Here is a 17,591-nt window from a genome sequence, read left to right on the forward strand (position 1 = left end):
ACTGAATATTTTACTCCATTGTAATGTTGTTTGCATGATTTCTGATGAGAAGTGTGCTATGAATCTTTTCCTTGATCATCTTATTGGTGTTGCCTTCCTTCCAAATTTATTTCAGCATTATCTTGTGCATTTGAATATAATATGCCTAGATATAGGTTTCTTGAAGGTGGGAGGATATGATCTTCCTTAATTCTCTGAGCTTCTCTGAGTTACAGAACATGAATTTTAAAGACTTCTTTGCTGTTATTCATTACTACTTCAAATATTTCTTCTACTCTGTCTTCTCTTACTTCACCTTCAGATATTCTAATTATGCTGTATTGTACCTTTTGAAATTATTTACAGTCTTTGGTGTTTTAGTTTTTCATTTATTTTTTCCCTTTTGTATTTGGAGTATGCCTTTTTGCCCAATCTTCAAACCTGTATTTTTCTTTGTATAGAGTTTACCCATGAGTCCATCAAAGGTACTCCTGATGTTTGTTACCATGTTGTTGACTTACACCATTTCCTCTTGATACTTGATTAGAATTTCCATTTCTTTTGTTTATATTGTAACAGGGTGGGTGGACATCAGGTGAATTCCTTGTCTTTGAAATTTGAAGAATGAAATCCATAGACACAAGGGTAAGAGCAAAGTAACAGGATTTGAGTAACAGAAAGAAAGCAAAGCTCCTAAAAAGAGAAGGGTCTCAAGAGAGGAATGCCAATGAGTGTCTGTTGTCCAGGGTTTTTTATGGCCTTGATCAGTTTCTTCAAGTTATGGGTGGATGTAGCATTCACAGAGGGAGCCAATCAACTCTGTTTTGTGAGTCTTCAGCAAATCTAGAGAAAAGTGATTTCCAAGCCTCTATTAGCACAAGAATGGAGGTGAGGGTCTGTTGGCACAAGAGTAAGTGCCTTTTGTAGTTGGTCATGCCTAGGGGCTGCTAAGGAACTGTCCTTGTGGCTAAAACCTGCTGGGGTCAGAGTTTGATTTCCTAATCTTTCTCCTTTTCTTCTCTGAGACCCTTTTCTTGGCTGCCAATGGGTAGGCTGTTTGTCTCAATATTACCCATCTGCTCTTGAAACTTGTCTACTTCTTCTGTTAGAGCCTTTAACATATTAATCATAGTCACTAACATTCCTTGTATGGTAATGTCTCAAATCCATTATATATAATTCTTGTTCTGATGTTTGCTTTGTCTCTTTAAACTTCAGACCATTTTTTTGACTTTGAGGGCCTTGTGATTTTCTGTTAAAAGCTGGACATGCATTATGTAACACGAACCAAACATCATAGACCTCAAGTTTGGCCCTCAGATGTTGGAATTATATTAATCTGGCTAGGAAATGGGCTTTGTTTAATGTTAACCATGGCTGTAGAAATCAGTCTTTGAGCCGAGAAGGTAGCTCAGTGTTAGAGCACTTACCTAACTTACTTGAATGTTACTTAGCACCCAAAAAAAAAAAAAAAAAAAAATCTACACAAAACAGTAATGTCTTCTAGTGCTCTTCTTGACTTTGAACTTCCTTAAGTATTCCTCCAACTTCCCTAAGTACTCTTTCATAGAATGCTTTATGTAACTTCAGCTATTCTCTGCTGGTATGTTGTTTAAGTTTGGAGGAGGGAAGTTGTATGTTATCTTTCAGTTAAATCTGAGGTTTTTAGGGAATCTTTATTTCTTAACTGTGACTCACAAATGTTTCTTCTTTTCTACCTCCTTCAACCGATTTAGGTAACACAGACAATATGTGGGAGTTGTACCCTTTTCCCATGTTCTAGAACAAGGCCATGGTAAATATTTTATCCCTGGAGAATAGTAGATATGGTTCTGTGCATGTTACCAATGACTATTCTTTCTTTTCCCTGTAAGACCATGTGGGGATATTTTTTGAATTTTCACCATGAGAACTTGATGACACTGCTGGAAATAAAGACTAAAGTTGTGGTATCCCCTAAGACTGTAAACCATCAGCCTCTCGCAGTCTACGATATCACCATGAAGACATTTCCACCTGTTTACGGTTTCAGCTGCTTCTGGATCTGCCTAGCTCCCTGGATTTCAGAGTGTGGATCTGACCTGCAAACTCTGTTCACAAGTGGCCCTAAGTATATTGTTCTTAAATTTTTGTAGCCTTTTCTTGTTGCAGGAGTGGGAGTAGTGACTTCTAAGCTCTTGATATGCTGAAGGTTTCTTTTTTCCTTCGTCAGGGTAAATGCCAGTTCTTGCAAATATTTATCATTCATGATTTTTGAGTCCTTTGAAAGCATGGGAACGGTAGCCAAGAACACAGTCACTCCCTTAATTTGGATGAACCCAACTGGTATACAGTATTACAGGTATAGTCTACATAATATAGAGAATGATCCTCTTCCTTATTAATATGCCTTGATAGCAGTTTCAGTGACTTTGCATTTTGTGTCCATTACTTTTTTCTGAGCATGGACTATACAAGTGACATACTATAGGCACTCGGAGGATCCTGTTTAAAAAAAATCTTAATTTGTATACAAAAATCATGAACTATTGATCCATTTTTTTAAGTATATCTGTGTAATCAAGAGCTGTTTTTTTTTTGGTAAGTGTGGATTTGTTAATTCTTATGAATGTGAAAAAATTTAATTGTTTTCAACAATTTATAGAGCATTATGCAATTTTTAAAAATTCTATCAACTTTATAAAACAGGCCTTTTGTAAATTACACTGCAACTACAGCTTATAGGATAGTTAGAGTGTTAGGTTTACTTTTGAAAATACTTTGCAAAGTAGTTTGTAAATATTAAGAGGGAAGCCGGGTGCAGTGATGCACGCCTGTAATCCTAGCAGCAACAGAAGGATCAGGAATTCAAAGCCAGCCTCAGAAACGGTGAGGAGCTGAGCAATTCAGTGAAACCCTGACTCTAGATAAAAGACAATATTGGGCTGGGATATGGCTCAGTGATTGAATGACCCTGAGTTTAATCCCTGGTACCTAAATAAATTTAAAAAAAAATGTATGTAAACTAATTATAACTTGGTTCATACTCATTTCATCAGCAAGGAATCTGATGTTTTAAGGGGCTACTGCCATTCTCATACAATGATTTAAGCCATGTATTGGGTTATAATGGCTTCCTAGCCCTCTGAAGCTATGTAGTGTATGTATTTATGTAGTATTCATCTTTTAGACTAAGAATTTACTTCTTGTTGAAAAACTGTGGATTAAATGTCAATCGTTGTAGGGATTTGATTACTTTTGATAAAAGCATACATCTTTCACAGAGTTCTCCAGAATCATGCGCTAGGTCAGGTTTTCTAAAATCTAGGCGAGTGAGTCCCTCCATGTTCCCCAGAGCCTGGTGTGCTCACAGCAGGAAAGGACACTGTCTGAGCCTCAGCCACACAGCAGTGTAGCCCTTAATTAAATGATGCAGCAACATATGGGAATTAGCAAAGAGATTAAGAGACTAATAGAGCAGAACACAGTAATGTTGATGTGAACGGAGAACAGCTCCATGTTGGAAAATTGAAAGAAAAGAAAAAAATTAACCTATGATAAAGTGTTGAATCATAGAAAAAGGATCTGAGCACTGAGTGGTAAACAGATTCCTAAAGTTCTCTTAGTCCTTATGTGATTCAAAATTCCAATGAGTATTCTGCTACCTTTCCTAACCCCTACTATCCCCCCCTCCCCTTTCCTCTCATCTTCCCTCTCTACCCCATCTGCTGTTGCTTAATTCTCTCCCTTGGTAGCAGAATACAACAGTCATTAATATGGTATTATGTAAAAATGTGGATGTGTAACCGATGTGATTCTGCAACTTGTATTTGGGGTAAAAATGGGAGTTCATAACCCACTTGAATCAAATGTATGAAAGATGATATGACATGAACTTTGTAATGTTTGAACAACCAATAAAAAAAAAAAAAGAAATTCCAATGAGTAGGGACTTTTAAGAGACGGTTGTTCAGATTCTTAAGAAAAGCTCAAATGAATGGGAAAATACATTTGTATGAGGCTTCACGCTTGATTGTATCATTCACTCAGTAAATTCTTCATTATTTTGTTCAGTAAGTATAGCATGTATCCTTGCTGTCATAAGCATGCAGTTTAGCTACATAACACAAGTGTGGTTACTGGCTCCATGTAGAACGTGATCATGACTGTGACAAAGAATTTCTTACATTTAGCCATGGTAAGTGTTCAGAACTGTCAACGATTGTCTTCTTTAAAATCCTGTAAGATCATACTATTTCTTTGTGGCATTTTCTCAAATAGTTGAAGATATCTGATGTGTTCGAGAACATCTCTTACCTTCTTAGCCAAGGTTCCCATTTTTCTATATTGCAGATTATATTTTCTTTCATTCATAACAAAGGCATTGGGTTCTCAGATGATGTTAGAAGGTATAGAAGAAAAAGTCTTTATTATATTTCTACCATGTACCAGACCCATGGATGTGTTATTCATCTAGAATGTGAGATCCTGAGAACACAGACCTTACCTGTACTGTTCAACTACTGTAGTCCAATATTTCAGGTAGCACCTGGAGGATGTTATGCCCTCAGAACTCACATGAAAAAGGACCCACTCTTTACATCACTACTGCTATGTGGCATCATGCCCCTTTTGCACATGAGGTTACTCGGTCTGGTGCATGAGCATTAAATTGCTCTTCCAACACAAGTTTACAGAACTAAGTACAAATAAAGCACTATAACTATTACTACAACTACTAGTAAGAGCCATTATTTAATACATCATAAAGATGGCTAGTAGCATAGCTGTATCCAGGTGTTCAAATTATGTCCTCAGAGTTCTATTTTTCTTTCTATCTTATAAATCAGCTTTCTTTTTTGATTTATTGTTTTGTTTCTAAAAATGGTGTTTTCACTAAGCACCAAAGGGAGCCATAAGCAGCCCCAGGATTGCTGCATGCACCTGCCATGAGTCGCTGTTTTAGCGCAGTGCCTCGATGGTGAACAATTTATTGAACAGATGTATTCATGAGAAATGTTGCAGGCTGAGTTTTATTGTGTTTTAATTATTTTTACTAGGAGAGGAGACAAATGTCATGAAATAGACAAATTGTCTCTATAATAATTATAGAATAACCAAAACAATTCCAAAGAATCAAGATTGCATTTTGTAATGTTTGGAGAGAAAGATAAAATAGGTCCCTAATTGAATCTACCTTTGCATGAGAAAATGAGAAATCACGTCAGCTCCCGGGAAGGGATGGATGAGCACTGGAAGGCTGGGAATGCTGGGAAAATGAGGCCAAAGGGCCAGCCACATGAGAGTAGTGCTGAAGAATAATCGTTAACTCAGACAAGATACAAAGGAGGGAAATGTTTCCAGTATTAGAGATCCTAGTTAAGTTTCATGTTGCACATGTAATAGCAGACATATAATGAAAGCAGCTAAATGTTATTGGATAATTTACGCCAAGAGCTGCTTTAAAATGTTTTATAATCTTTACAAATGTCATGTGGAACCATCACCTCCACTTCCATATTTTCTTAGATAAAAGGTTCATATAAGTTAGGGTTAGGGTTATGATTTGGATAGAAAATGTCCCTCCAAAGCTCATGTGTGGGACAATACAAGAATGTTGTCAGGTGGAAGGATCAGAGTATGAGTTTTAACATAATCAGTGGGTTAATCCAATGATATTTATGAACCGGGCACTAACTGGAGGCAGGTGTGGCTGAAAGTAGGTCACTGGGATGTGCCTTTGGGATTACATTTTGGCCCTGGTGAGCAGAGCTCTTTCTCATTCTGCTTCCTGACTGTCGTGTGCTGAGCAGCTTTCCTCTGCCATGCCCTTATGCCGTGATGCTCTGCCTCATTTCACACCCAAGGCAATGGAGTCAGCCATGGATTGAACCTGTGAAACCATGAGTCTAAATAAACATTTCCCCTTCTACATGATTCTTGTTAGATCTTTTGGTCCCAGGAATGAGAAAGCTACCTAAAACACAGGGGTTCACAAAACAAAGTCAGTGTTTGTTGTCTGACACTCTGATTCTTCATGAGCATATATGTTAAGATGTACCATGTGAAAATAAACCCCTGATACGGAGAATACACCCAAGGCTTTTATTAATTATGGTGCAGTTGTGATTTTTCAAGAGTAGTTTTCCAAAGGAAAAGAGAAGATTATGAGGTAAATAAGGGGGTAAACATTTTGGACAATCCATGTACAAAGGCATGAAATATTGGAGAGTTCTACGTAGTGTGCTAGATGTCACTTGTAATTGGTAGAGAGGAAGGGATGGAAGGATATGTTGGAACAGCAAGGTTCCCTCTCAGCATCCCTTTTTTACAACACTGATAATGGAAACTACATTTTTAGTTACTGCATTTTCATTGATTTGCAAACTCAAAAATACCTTTATCTGCTTTACATTGCATTGCCTACCCTTTTTCTGCTGTAGTGTAGAACTTGGTCAAGGGGAAGGAGAGTAAAAGAGCAACCTCCAAAAAAGGAATTACTGCAACTCACAGTATCTCACCACAGCCCATTTACTGTGTATGATTTTATATGTTCCATGGAAGTGTTCGCATTTCAGAGCATTTAAAACAAATGAGACATTTATTAGTGTAACCTTTATTCTGGGGATGATTTAAGCCATTTCAAAAGTAACTAAAAGAGGGAACATCATTTCCCCTTTCACTTGAGTCTTCCCATGTCCCTACCAGCCTACAAAATGCTTCAGTAATTTTAATGCTCTGTACATCTTCTGAAATACCTACATAAATAATCTATTGTTCTAAAGGTCACAAAGGTAGAGGATCACTTTGAAATGTCAGGAAAGTAAATGAATAGGTAATGTGGTGCCATAAGTTTGGATATGTCCATTACCTCTTTATCTTTAGGTACAGGAGGGAATTGGAGAACATGAGGTAATTGACCTGTGCATGAAAAGTCTTTGGGTACTGCAAGCGACAGAAGGATGACGAAAAGTATGGGGGCTCTTAACATAGAGGCACCACTTCCTCAAAGGCTGAAAACTATATCAAGTGTCTAGCAGACATGGCATTTTTTTGCTAGCCTTCCCTCTGCTCAAAAGAGATGAAACCTCATTAAAACACCAAGTCTCAAAGACGCAGTTCAGCCACAGATCTATTTCAAGTTAAAGGCCACCCCGTGAACATGGCCCTAAGAGTTCGCTTGCAACTTTCAAACATTCCATAAATTTGCAGTTAATGGGAAGGTTGATAAATTCTCTTTCACTTTAACTGCTGTTCAGGGCTGTCATGTTTCTTGATAGATGTCACAGCCTAAAGAGTGGATTTCTAAGATGTTAAATGTCACCACAGGGTTGAACATCCCAAATTATTTTTGCATATTACCTGGGTAACTCTAAAGTAAATTATAGACACATGGAGCATTGGAATTAGATTATAGACAGATATGTTCTATAAGCCTTTTGTTTTACAGGAGGGCAGGTCAGGTGGGGGATGAGGTACATAATAAAGGACTCTGAAATGAGATTGGAACCACAATCTCTTCCTAGATAGACTGTATTCGTTCCAATATTACAGGGATGCCAACTCTCCCCCTTTGGAAATTAACCACTTTCTCCTGGGGACTGGAGACCAGAAGGCTAAATGTCCTCAATTACAGCCTATAGCTGTAAATAAATAAATTTTTTTTAACAGTGAAGGACTCCCCACAGCACCATCTGTCAGAACTGAGCTATGTCCAGCTACAGAACTGTAAGGACGGGGTTTATTGCCACTACAGAAAGCTCCATCTCCATCCCTTCCTAGTCAATTTGCTGCTCATTTCTCAAGCAAGTGCTGATCTTTCTGACGAGGACTTCAATCAAAATGTTTTGTCTGACACTGGCTATACGGAACACACATTTCTCCAGGTAGTAGAGGATAATCAAGAGTGATTACAGCATACTCAATCATTCTCCTTGGCCTGCCTTTACTATTCCCAAATTCTGGGAAATCTTTATAGTGATTCATGATCAAGAACCTTCCACTCGGACTAAATGAAAAATAGCAGATTTCAAGAGGGAAGAGAAAGTTGTGAAGTGCCTACTCTGTGTCACACAGAGTGTCAGCTCCTGTAAGGAATAGCAGTCCCACTGCACAGAGGAAGACAGGAAGTCAGATAATTTGTCCAGAATATTATACAGGTAACACAGATGTCCAAGGTGCTACACAGAGAGCCTGCAAGAGACCCCCATTTGAAGTTATAACTATCTGGCCCATGAATGGAAAGTTATAATTCAATAAGAAGAATCCCCATTTGGATCAGGGTATATAGCTCCTTGTTGGAGTGCTTGCCTAGCTTGTGTAGGGTCTTGGGTTTGATCCTCAGCACTGCACACAAAAATAAATAAGGAAATAAGAAAATAAGAATCCCAATTTAGAAAGCAGATCAAGCGCAGCCTGAAAATATATAGCTAACATCATCTTAGTTTTGCTTGTCTATTTATAAAATTGTGCAGAAGAAAATTTTCTGAGAGAAGTAATCCATAAATCACCCTGTAAGTACTTTCAGTATATATTTAGGCACAAAACATAATGATAATGTGAAATTGTGAATGATTTTTCACTCTTAGAATGTGAAAACAAAGCTCTTATACTAACTGGAAGAAACAAAAAACAGGTCACATTAAAGTTTCTTATAGACCAACATATGCTCATGGCAAAAATGAGATTGTGACTCTGCCCAGTATTACTCTCACCTGATCCTCGTCAGCCCATACAATGTTGTTGCTACTTCTGGAATATTCCAGCCATTTTTCTTCTTCAGCATTATAGCCTGGAGAACTCTTCCTTCAGAAATCTGAAGGGCTCACATCACTTCTCTTGGGTTTATGTTAAATATCACCTCATCCAAGAGCAATTTCTGGCACTACCCAGTTCACTGTCTGCTCGCTTACCCCAATTTATTTCTTATTACAAGCATCATGTGACATCATGCCATTTGCCCATTTGCATTTATTATTGTATCCTGTCTGCTTCTCCAAATAGACTCGAGTTTGATGAAGGTATGCCCTTTAAGTCTTCTGTTTACTTTTGTATCCTTGGCACTTGGGAGAGTTCCTGGCATCGAGGAGATTCTCAAAAGACATTTGTTAAATTAATAAATGGGCTGTTGTTGCCACCCCAGAGTATCTGCATATACCAGGTTGCCACCCACTAAGAAACATCACGGTCACCTTAAACCTGGGAAGCTTTATACCCTTGTAGACTGCTAAAGCCTACCCGATTATTTCATTACCATGGCAATAAAGCAGAGACAAAAACAACAGTAAAGCAGAGATAAAGAAATTGGAAGAAAAATAATTTTACTGAGTGTTGATTACAGGACCCACATGGCACTAGAATCTAAATCACAGAACTCAGGCTTTGCAGACACCTTAGGATGAAGGTGTTCCTGAGAAGTTACATAAGTTGTACAAGGTCAGCCATTGGTAAATGATGCAGTTTGAATTCAAAACTATTTGCCCTATGCCCTCATCCCTGCATTGCGCAGATAGTCTGAATAGCAGTGATAACAAAAGTAAATAAGATTGCACTTCATTGCTGTAAAACTATTTTGAATCAAGGTCATTGGTTGCCTTACCCAATTTCATGTGCTATACAAACTGAAAGATTTTAAAAAATACATTGAGCAAAGATACATACATACATAATCAAAACATAATCAGCACAGTTTCCGTGATATTCTGATCAAAAAGAATTTGTGCCTGAAACACTTTGCTCTATCATGCCCAACAAACCACTCACATTACCAAACTAGCCACAGGGTCAGATTGGAAAAATCTAGACCCTTGAAAAAGGTTTTGCAACATACACTCTTTTTCCTTAAAACACACTAAATCCTCCTTTTCAAAATTTCTTAATGACTTTTAGTTGGAAATCCTTCTCTCCACTACTTTATGATTTACATGTTGATCCATTAATTCAAAAATATTGATTGTGATGCCTATTACATGTCATGCTCAATACTAAGTGTAAAAAAATGTTCACATTTTCTACACTTAAGGAGCCTGCAATATGGCTTGCTAAATAAATCTAAGCAGGCAAATAAACAATTATCTAATTTTACATGCATTAAGCACTGTGAAGGCCTCACGATGTAATGATGGGGGATAAAGGATGCCTCTTCAGTAGTGTGGATAGGTAAGGATGGTGTGGGGGGGTGAAGCTTACAGTAAAGATGGAAAGGCAAGGAGCCAGACATATGAATGCCATGGAGGACATATATTCAGAGCGGAAGTTGTAAATATGTAGGTCCTTAACACTAGCTAGCTCAGTGGTTGTGAAGACCTCAACTGAAATTAAGTGACTGAAGTAGAATGGGACTCGTGGTCTGTTTTCTGTTGCTGTGAGACTGTTGCTGAGAGTAGAATGGAGGTTTCTTCATCTCACAGTTCTGGAGGCTGAGGAGTCCAGAGCATGGCACTGACATCCAGTGAGATACAACTTGGCAGAGAGCATCACACTGTGAGTCAGAGTCGGCATGTCAGAGTGCACACTTCTATAACAAATCCATCCTATGGTGACCTGTGAATCCATGAATGGACTAATCTATTCAGGAGGACAGAGTCCTCATCACTAATCACTTCTTAAAGATACTACTTCCCAACACTGCCACAGTGGCAATCAGATTTCAATGTGAATTTTAAGATGGGGGCTGGTGGGGGTGGAGCCCATAGCAGTAGGTACATGGGAGAGTTGAACCTGGAGATAGCTGAAGTCTGCAGGGTCAAACTGTACAGTCATGTAAGTGCTTTGGGTTTTATTTACCCAAAATGGGGACTTCAGCAGACGTGTGAACTCTGTTTACATGTTCACTGTGTCTCCTGACTACAGAGCAGATTTGTGGACAAGAAGAAAGGCTTTAATCAATCGAATGGTTAAAGGAGAAGTGAAGACAACTCTAGCCCAAACCTGCCAGCTTAAAGTCTTAAACTGATATTTAGTGTGCCAGTCCCCCTAAAAGAAATCGTTTTTCTTTAAGACTTTCTGCTCTTGGACCCATAGGTTAAATATGTGGATTTAATCCATGTACATAAGGAGGGAGGTATCAAATTGCCAAGAGAAACACACCGATTTTTTTTCCCTCTAGTGCTAACCACAGAGGATAAAGAGAATATAACTGTACTATCAAATTTTCTAAAAACTATTATAATAGCAAAAATAATAGGAGCAGTTGGGGAAAATTCAGAACTACTTCCCACTATTCCCCACCCTTCCTCCTTCCTGCCATCTAATTTTGCAGTATATTTCTGCAACAGTATCTATAGAGCCCATGATTTTCTTAGAAGGGTAAAAGGATGTGGAATAGCAAAGTGTAACCTTAGAAATTCCAAAAGGGAAATGGTAAGATGATTTGCATTTATTGATTAATTTCTATCTACCAAATATGAGTACTTTCTTTCTTTATATACGTGCTTTTTCCATAAGTGCTTTCTTATGTATATATGTCCCTATCCTTTAGGTGCAGAAATAGATGTTTCACCAAGGTCCCAACCATGAAATAGGAGATCCTATGTAGAGCCTTTCTTTCTGGACACCAAACATCAAGTCGTCTTACCTCATCACATAGTTTCCCATTTTAAAAAACTGATAGTATGTACTAAATGCTACTATTTTTTAAGTTTAAATATCTTTGATGTTATTTGCAATCTTAGATAATAATGCATCAAAACTTTTTTATTCTTATTTTTTGGTGAATGGGGATTGAAGCCAGGGCTTCAGACATGCCAGGCAAAATGTTCTAATACTAAGCTACATTCCAGGCTTGGATCTAAACTTTGTAAGACACTTTCAAAGCATTGTTTGAATTTATAAAATTTATATCTCCTCTTCTGGAGCAAAGTCAAGTCATAGCTGTGCTGTATTACTTCTAGAGATTTACTTTAGCATTTTAAATTGAGAACATCTAAATTTCATTCTTTTTATCCACATGTGTGGGTTGGATAATAGTATATGGTGGAAGTTGACCTAGGAAAGAATAATAGGAGATGGGGGCGGCACTTAAACCAGGAAGAAGGAAAATGAATAAAGTTTGCATTGTCAACCAAGGAGTCACTGTGGGCACATGAAGCTCAGGAAGAAACCTCAGAGTTATTTTATCCAAGGGAAGAAGCTAGAGCGTTTACAAATCCCCTCCCAACAATCAGTGGTAAAACATTGACCTTGGGGTGGTGAGGAGCATTAATTCCTGTCATTTCTCGCCTGACATGCTCTTCATGCTCTTCTGATCATTGGACCCAGAACTTCACTGGAAGATACAAATGCTGAGGAAGATACAAATGCTGGAGGACCAACAGGTGTACACTTGGTCACATAAGGGCATAGGACAAACACCAAAATGTCAATACTGTTATTTCTTGATAGTGGAATAATGGATGATTAATACATATATTCTTTAATTTATCCATATTTTTCTCTAAGCAATTCACAGTAAATATTTATTACATATGCAAAGAACATAAAACTAGATGGTGAAGAGTTTACCTTTTCAATGCTTGAGCATCATTCTTAGGGAACTGGGATATTTAGAAAAGATACCCAACATACACTTATATGTTTTAAATATTTATCTTCTACAGAATTTCTTGCTGAAAAATCTCAAATTGCTTTAGTTTATCATCTTTTTCTGTACCATTGCTTCTACATATAAATGTTGAGTAGGCTGTTCTATTTCATCATTATTATTTTTTCAGTTCATCATTTTATACCAGAGAACACACATACTGAGCCAAGACCTTAATTGATAGCATCACAGTGAGACACCATAACTGAACTCTACATTGCAAAATGGTGGGGGGACGGGAGAGTCCCGCAGAGGATAGAATAGGTTTTTGTGCTTTTTGAGGATTTATGCCTATAAATGTGACAGTAATCAGTTTGGGCTGATGGAACTATTGTGCACATTAATATTAGATGCAAATTGGAAACAATTAAATGGTGAGAAATGTGAAAATTTTCATTAGTGTGTATTGTATTATAAAGAGATCCCCAGATATTAGCCAGTGTTGTGTATGTTATTGCTTTTGACCTAATTTCACTATGAAAGATCACACTAAAGTCTGACCTCACTCTAAATTATTGTCAAATTGTGTTACATTTACTGAGTGAAAAGTTTTAAGAAAGGATTTACAGTTTACAAATGGATGGTACCATGATAGATACTTTATGTTAAAGCATAGGAAAATTTTTAAAAGTTCAGAACTGTGTATTTTCTCACTTATTCTAAATAAGTGATATTATTTTATTACTTCAAAAGTTGTTTCCATAATTCATATTGTCTTCTATTATCTAATCATCTGTCATCTGTCTGACAGGTGTTTAAAGTTAGGGACTTCAGTTTCTACTTTAAGAAGTTAAGGAAAGAGGTTCTAATGAAAACCAAAGAAATTAATAGAGCAGATGCATTTTTAAAAAATAGACAGTTATTATTATAGCATAGATTTCTATCAACAAATCAGGTTATTTGAAAATTAAAATGAAATTATGAGCACCTAACTACTCCAAGCCAAATAGAGCTAGAGCTGCGTTAATGAGAGCTTGCAAGTGATAAAAGAGAGAGATTGCAAACGTACTACCAAGATTAGCAATAAAAGAGGAGATGCATTCAAATCCCACTCACTGTTAAAGGAGAGAAAATCACTCTAAGATTTCATCTCACTCCAGTCAGAATGGCAGCTATTAAACAATACAAACAACAATAAGTTTTGGAGGGGATGTGGGGAAAAAGGCACACTTATACATTGCTGGTGGGACTGCAAATTGGTGCAGCCAATATGGAAAGCAGTATGGAGATTCCTTGGAAAGCTTGGAATGCGACCACCATTTGACCCAGCTATCCCATTCCTTGGTCTATACCCAGAGGACTTAATAACAGCATACTACAGGGATGCAGCCACATCAATGTTTATAGCAGCACGATTCACAATAGCTAAACTGTGGAGCCAACCTAGATGCCCTATAATAGATGAATGGATAAAGAAACTGTGGCATATATACACAATAAAATATTACTCAGCATTAAAAGAGAATAAAAGCAGGCATTTGCAGGTAAATGGATGAAGTTGGAAAATATAATGCTAACTAAGCCGATTCCCAAAAACCAAATACTGAATGTTTTCTCTGATATAAGTCTGCTGATTCATAATGGGGATTGGGGGGCAGCATGGGAGGAATGGAGGAACTTTAGATATGGCAAAGGGGTGGGAGGGGAAGGGAGGGGACATGGGGCTAGGAAACGCAGTGGAACGAGATGGACAAAATTGCCCTAAATGCGTGAAAACACGAATGGTGTGACTCTACTTTGTGTAGAGAGACCTGAAAAATTGTGCTGTGTTTGTGTTATATGAATCAAATTGCATTCTGCTGTCATATTTAACAAATTATAATAAATAAAATTTTAAAAAAAATCAAATAAGTTGAAATTTTTAAAACTATGATTCTGTTGTATACGGTTCAGAAATTGTCATTCTCACAAATAAACAATATATTTCTGGGATACATGGTAAAACTACAGAAGAAGTGAAGCACAGTTACTTCAGAAGCCAAGATAAAGGTTACCTTTAGGAATGAGGATTTTATGGAAGGTATGGTGGTAGGGAAGGCTTCTAAGGTCCTGGCAGTTCAAGTCTTAAACTTTCAGGAGATTGTCTAGGTATTTGCTTTATAGTTGTTTCTTAAATGTCCATATCATCTTGGGTGGGTGTGTTTAATAATCACTTTGCAGTCTTTAGGTGGATGTCACTGGGGCATAATCAGGAGATATCTGTTATTGGGTTATCCCAAATACTGGCTCATTATTTGCCCAAGGACTTCCCACCACTTCCCTGGTGGCCTTATCAAACTCATTTCCAAAATATATCTTCATTTTTAAACTTATCATCTTGCTTGATAGGCCCATATTCTAAGAATTCAAGATACAGAAGCAAGAAATTTCAGAGAGGGTAACGTGTTTTACTCCTGGTCTCCTTCAAGGGCCATTCAAAGGCAAAGCCAAATCCTGAAGAAATGAAGAGAGTAATACAACCTCTCTGTCCCTTGGAATTTGTTTTCTCCAGCTTAGCTTCTCTCCCCATGTCCAATTTCCAGAAACTTTTCCTCCTTCAATTCTGCCAGGTCTATCCCTCCCCAATACCACTCCATCCCCAGGCCTGCTCATCTCTCTCTTTTTTTTTTTTTTTTTTGAAGCAAATTTCTAAAGAATTTATAACTTTTGTGTCTATCCTTTGCCAGGGTGTAAGCCTTTGCTTTATAATAATTCAGAATCTTATTGAAAGGGACAACAGATAGTAAGTTATTTTTGTGCTTTCTTTTTTTTTTTTTTTTTGGACCACATAACAGACCCCCATGAGAGGTCCGCCTTGTGCCGAGCGTGTTAGATGTCTGTTTACCAAGTCTTTGCACTACCCCTGGTGAAGAATTTAATCTCAAACCTGTGGTTGTAGTAGGGGATAGGATTGCTCTAGACATATAGTTATCACATTATGGGACTCCCACATAGAAACTCCAAGCTTGGATGTCTTACTTGGATTAATAAGAAATGAATATTAATGACTAATATTACTCTTAAACAATACAAGCTGAAAATGGCACCCACAGCAATACTTCAACAACATATTTGTTTTAGTCAGTTTTCTCAGTGCTGTGACCCAAAGATCTGATAAGAACAATTAGAGAAGGATAAATTTGTTTTGGGACTTGGGGCTCACAGTTTCAGAAGTCTCAGTCCATAGATGGCTGACTTCATTTGTGAGGCTCAAAGTCTGGCAGAACATGATGGTGGAAGGGTGTGGTGGAGAAAGCAGCTCGGACATGACACCAGGAAGCAGAAGAGAACTCTCTAGCCTTCAGGAACAAAATATAAACTTCAAAGACATGCCCCTCAAAGACATGACCTACCTCCCCTAGCCACTCTCCCTACTTAGAGTTACCACCCAGTTAATCCCTATCAGGGGATTAATGCACTGATTACATTAAGACTCTCATAATCTAATCAGTTCACCTCTAAAGTTTCTTGCATTGTTTCACACATGAGCTTTTGGGGGACACTACCTATCTAAACCACAACTATTAGGAAACTGATGGTTTCAAAATATAAAATTAGTAATACATCATAAGCAAGAGAGTTGTCATAAGAATATAAGGACTGACAATGTTTCATGTAATTTATTGATTCAGAAAAAAAAGTAGAGGGTCTAAAGGTGTAGTTCAGTGGCAAAACTCTTGCTAGCACATGCAAGATCCTAGGTTTGAATCCCAGCATTGCAAACAACTGAAACAAATCAACCAAGGCACAGCTGTTCTGGAAGTGATGTGGAGGTTCCTCTAAAAATTAATAGAATCATACAATCAGGGTATATATCCAAAATGATAAAAATCAGTATATCAAGTGGATATCTGATTCCCATGTTCGTTGCAACTACATACACACACTTCCACACGATATAGTACTATTCAGCCTGAAAGAAGAAAATCTTGTTTGTCATTTGCAGCAACTTGGAGGAACTGGAGGACTCAATGTCAAGTGAAATAAGCCAGGCCCAAAGGGACAAATGTCACATGATCTCACATGAGGAATCTAAAAAAGTGGAAATGATAGGAACAAAGAATAATATGGTGGTTACCAGGACCCAGGGAAGGGGGATGGGATAATGTTGTCAAAGGGTACTGAGTTTCAGTTAGACAGAAGGAGCACATTATAAAGATGTTTTATACTATTTTGTCATCAGTTAATAATAAAAATATACATTTGAAATTTGTGAACAGTGTAAGTGTTAAATGTTCTAACCAGAAATAAGTTATGTGAAGTGGTGAATGTTAATTACCTTAATTTAATCATTTTACAACATATACATATATTTAAGTTGAATATTGAATTCTGTACATACAATTTTTTTCAATTAAGAAAACAAATCCACGGGGTATGAAATAAGGTGAAATTATTGGCATGTATGGCAGAAGTGATCCCATGAGTGACTCACAGTTGTAGAGCTTCATGTGACCTGTGCACAACATAAGCATGGACCGAATGCAGGCTGTGTGAAAAACATCAGAGATTGTTCTTAATCCCCCTGATGAGAAAGAGGAGATGTAAATTTAGTGGAAGTTGAAAATATTACCTGCTTCCTAAAACTAGGAAATAAACAGTTGTATATAGATGCATTATCACACGTTAAAAGAATTTCAGAATGGTGGAAGATTGCTTAGGGACCCACAGAAACACTACATCATCTTTACATCTTGACAGTGTCCAATAAACACAAGACCAACCCTCAACAGACCATCAATTAAGGTCTTGCCTACTTGCCTCCTTCCTAGCTGTAGACCTGGAAGAAACCAGCTAGCTCATATTAAGGGAAGAGAGAAAAAGAGGAAATTGATCATGCCCTACCTCTTCAACATAGCTTCTCTGTAAGGAAGAATAATGAGCTACGAATGGGAGATTTCATTTTAAGTTCAGATTGCATTCTCAGGCTATTATATGGGATTGTGCATTGTAATTTCTAAGTTATGACTGTTTTTACAAATCACAAAATATTATGGGACTTGCTTGTATTTTCGGTTAGAGGATTACTTCTAGTCCCTTTATGAGATTTAAGGGAAAACAATATATAAAAATT

This window comes from Callospermophilus lateralis, chromosome 18 (assembly GCF_048772815.1).
Source record: "Callospermophilus lateralis isolate mCalLat2 chromosome 18, mCalLat2.hap1, whole genome shotgun sequence".
Classification (NCBI taxonomy): Eukaryota; Metazoa; Chordata; class Mammalia; order Rodentia; family Sciuridae; genus Callospermophilus; species Callospermophilus lateralis.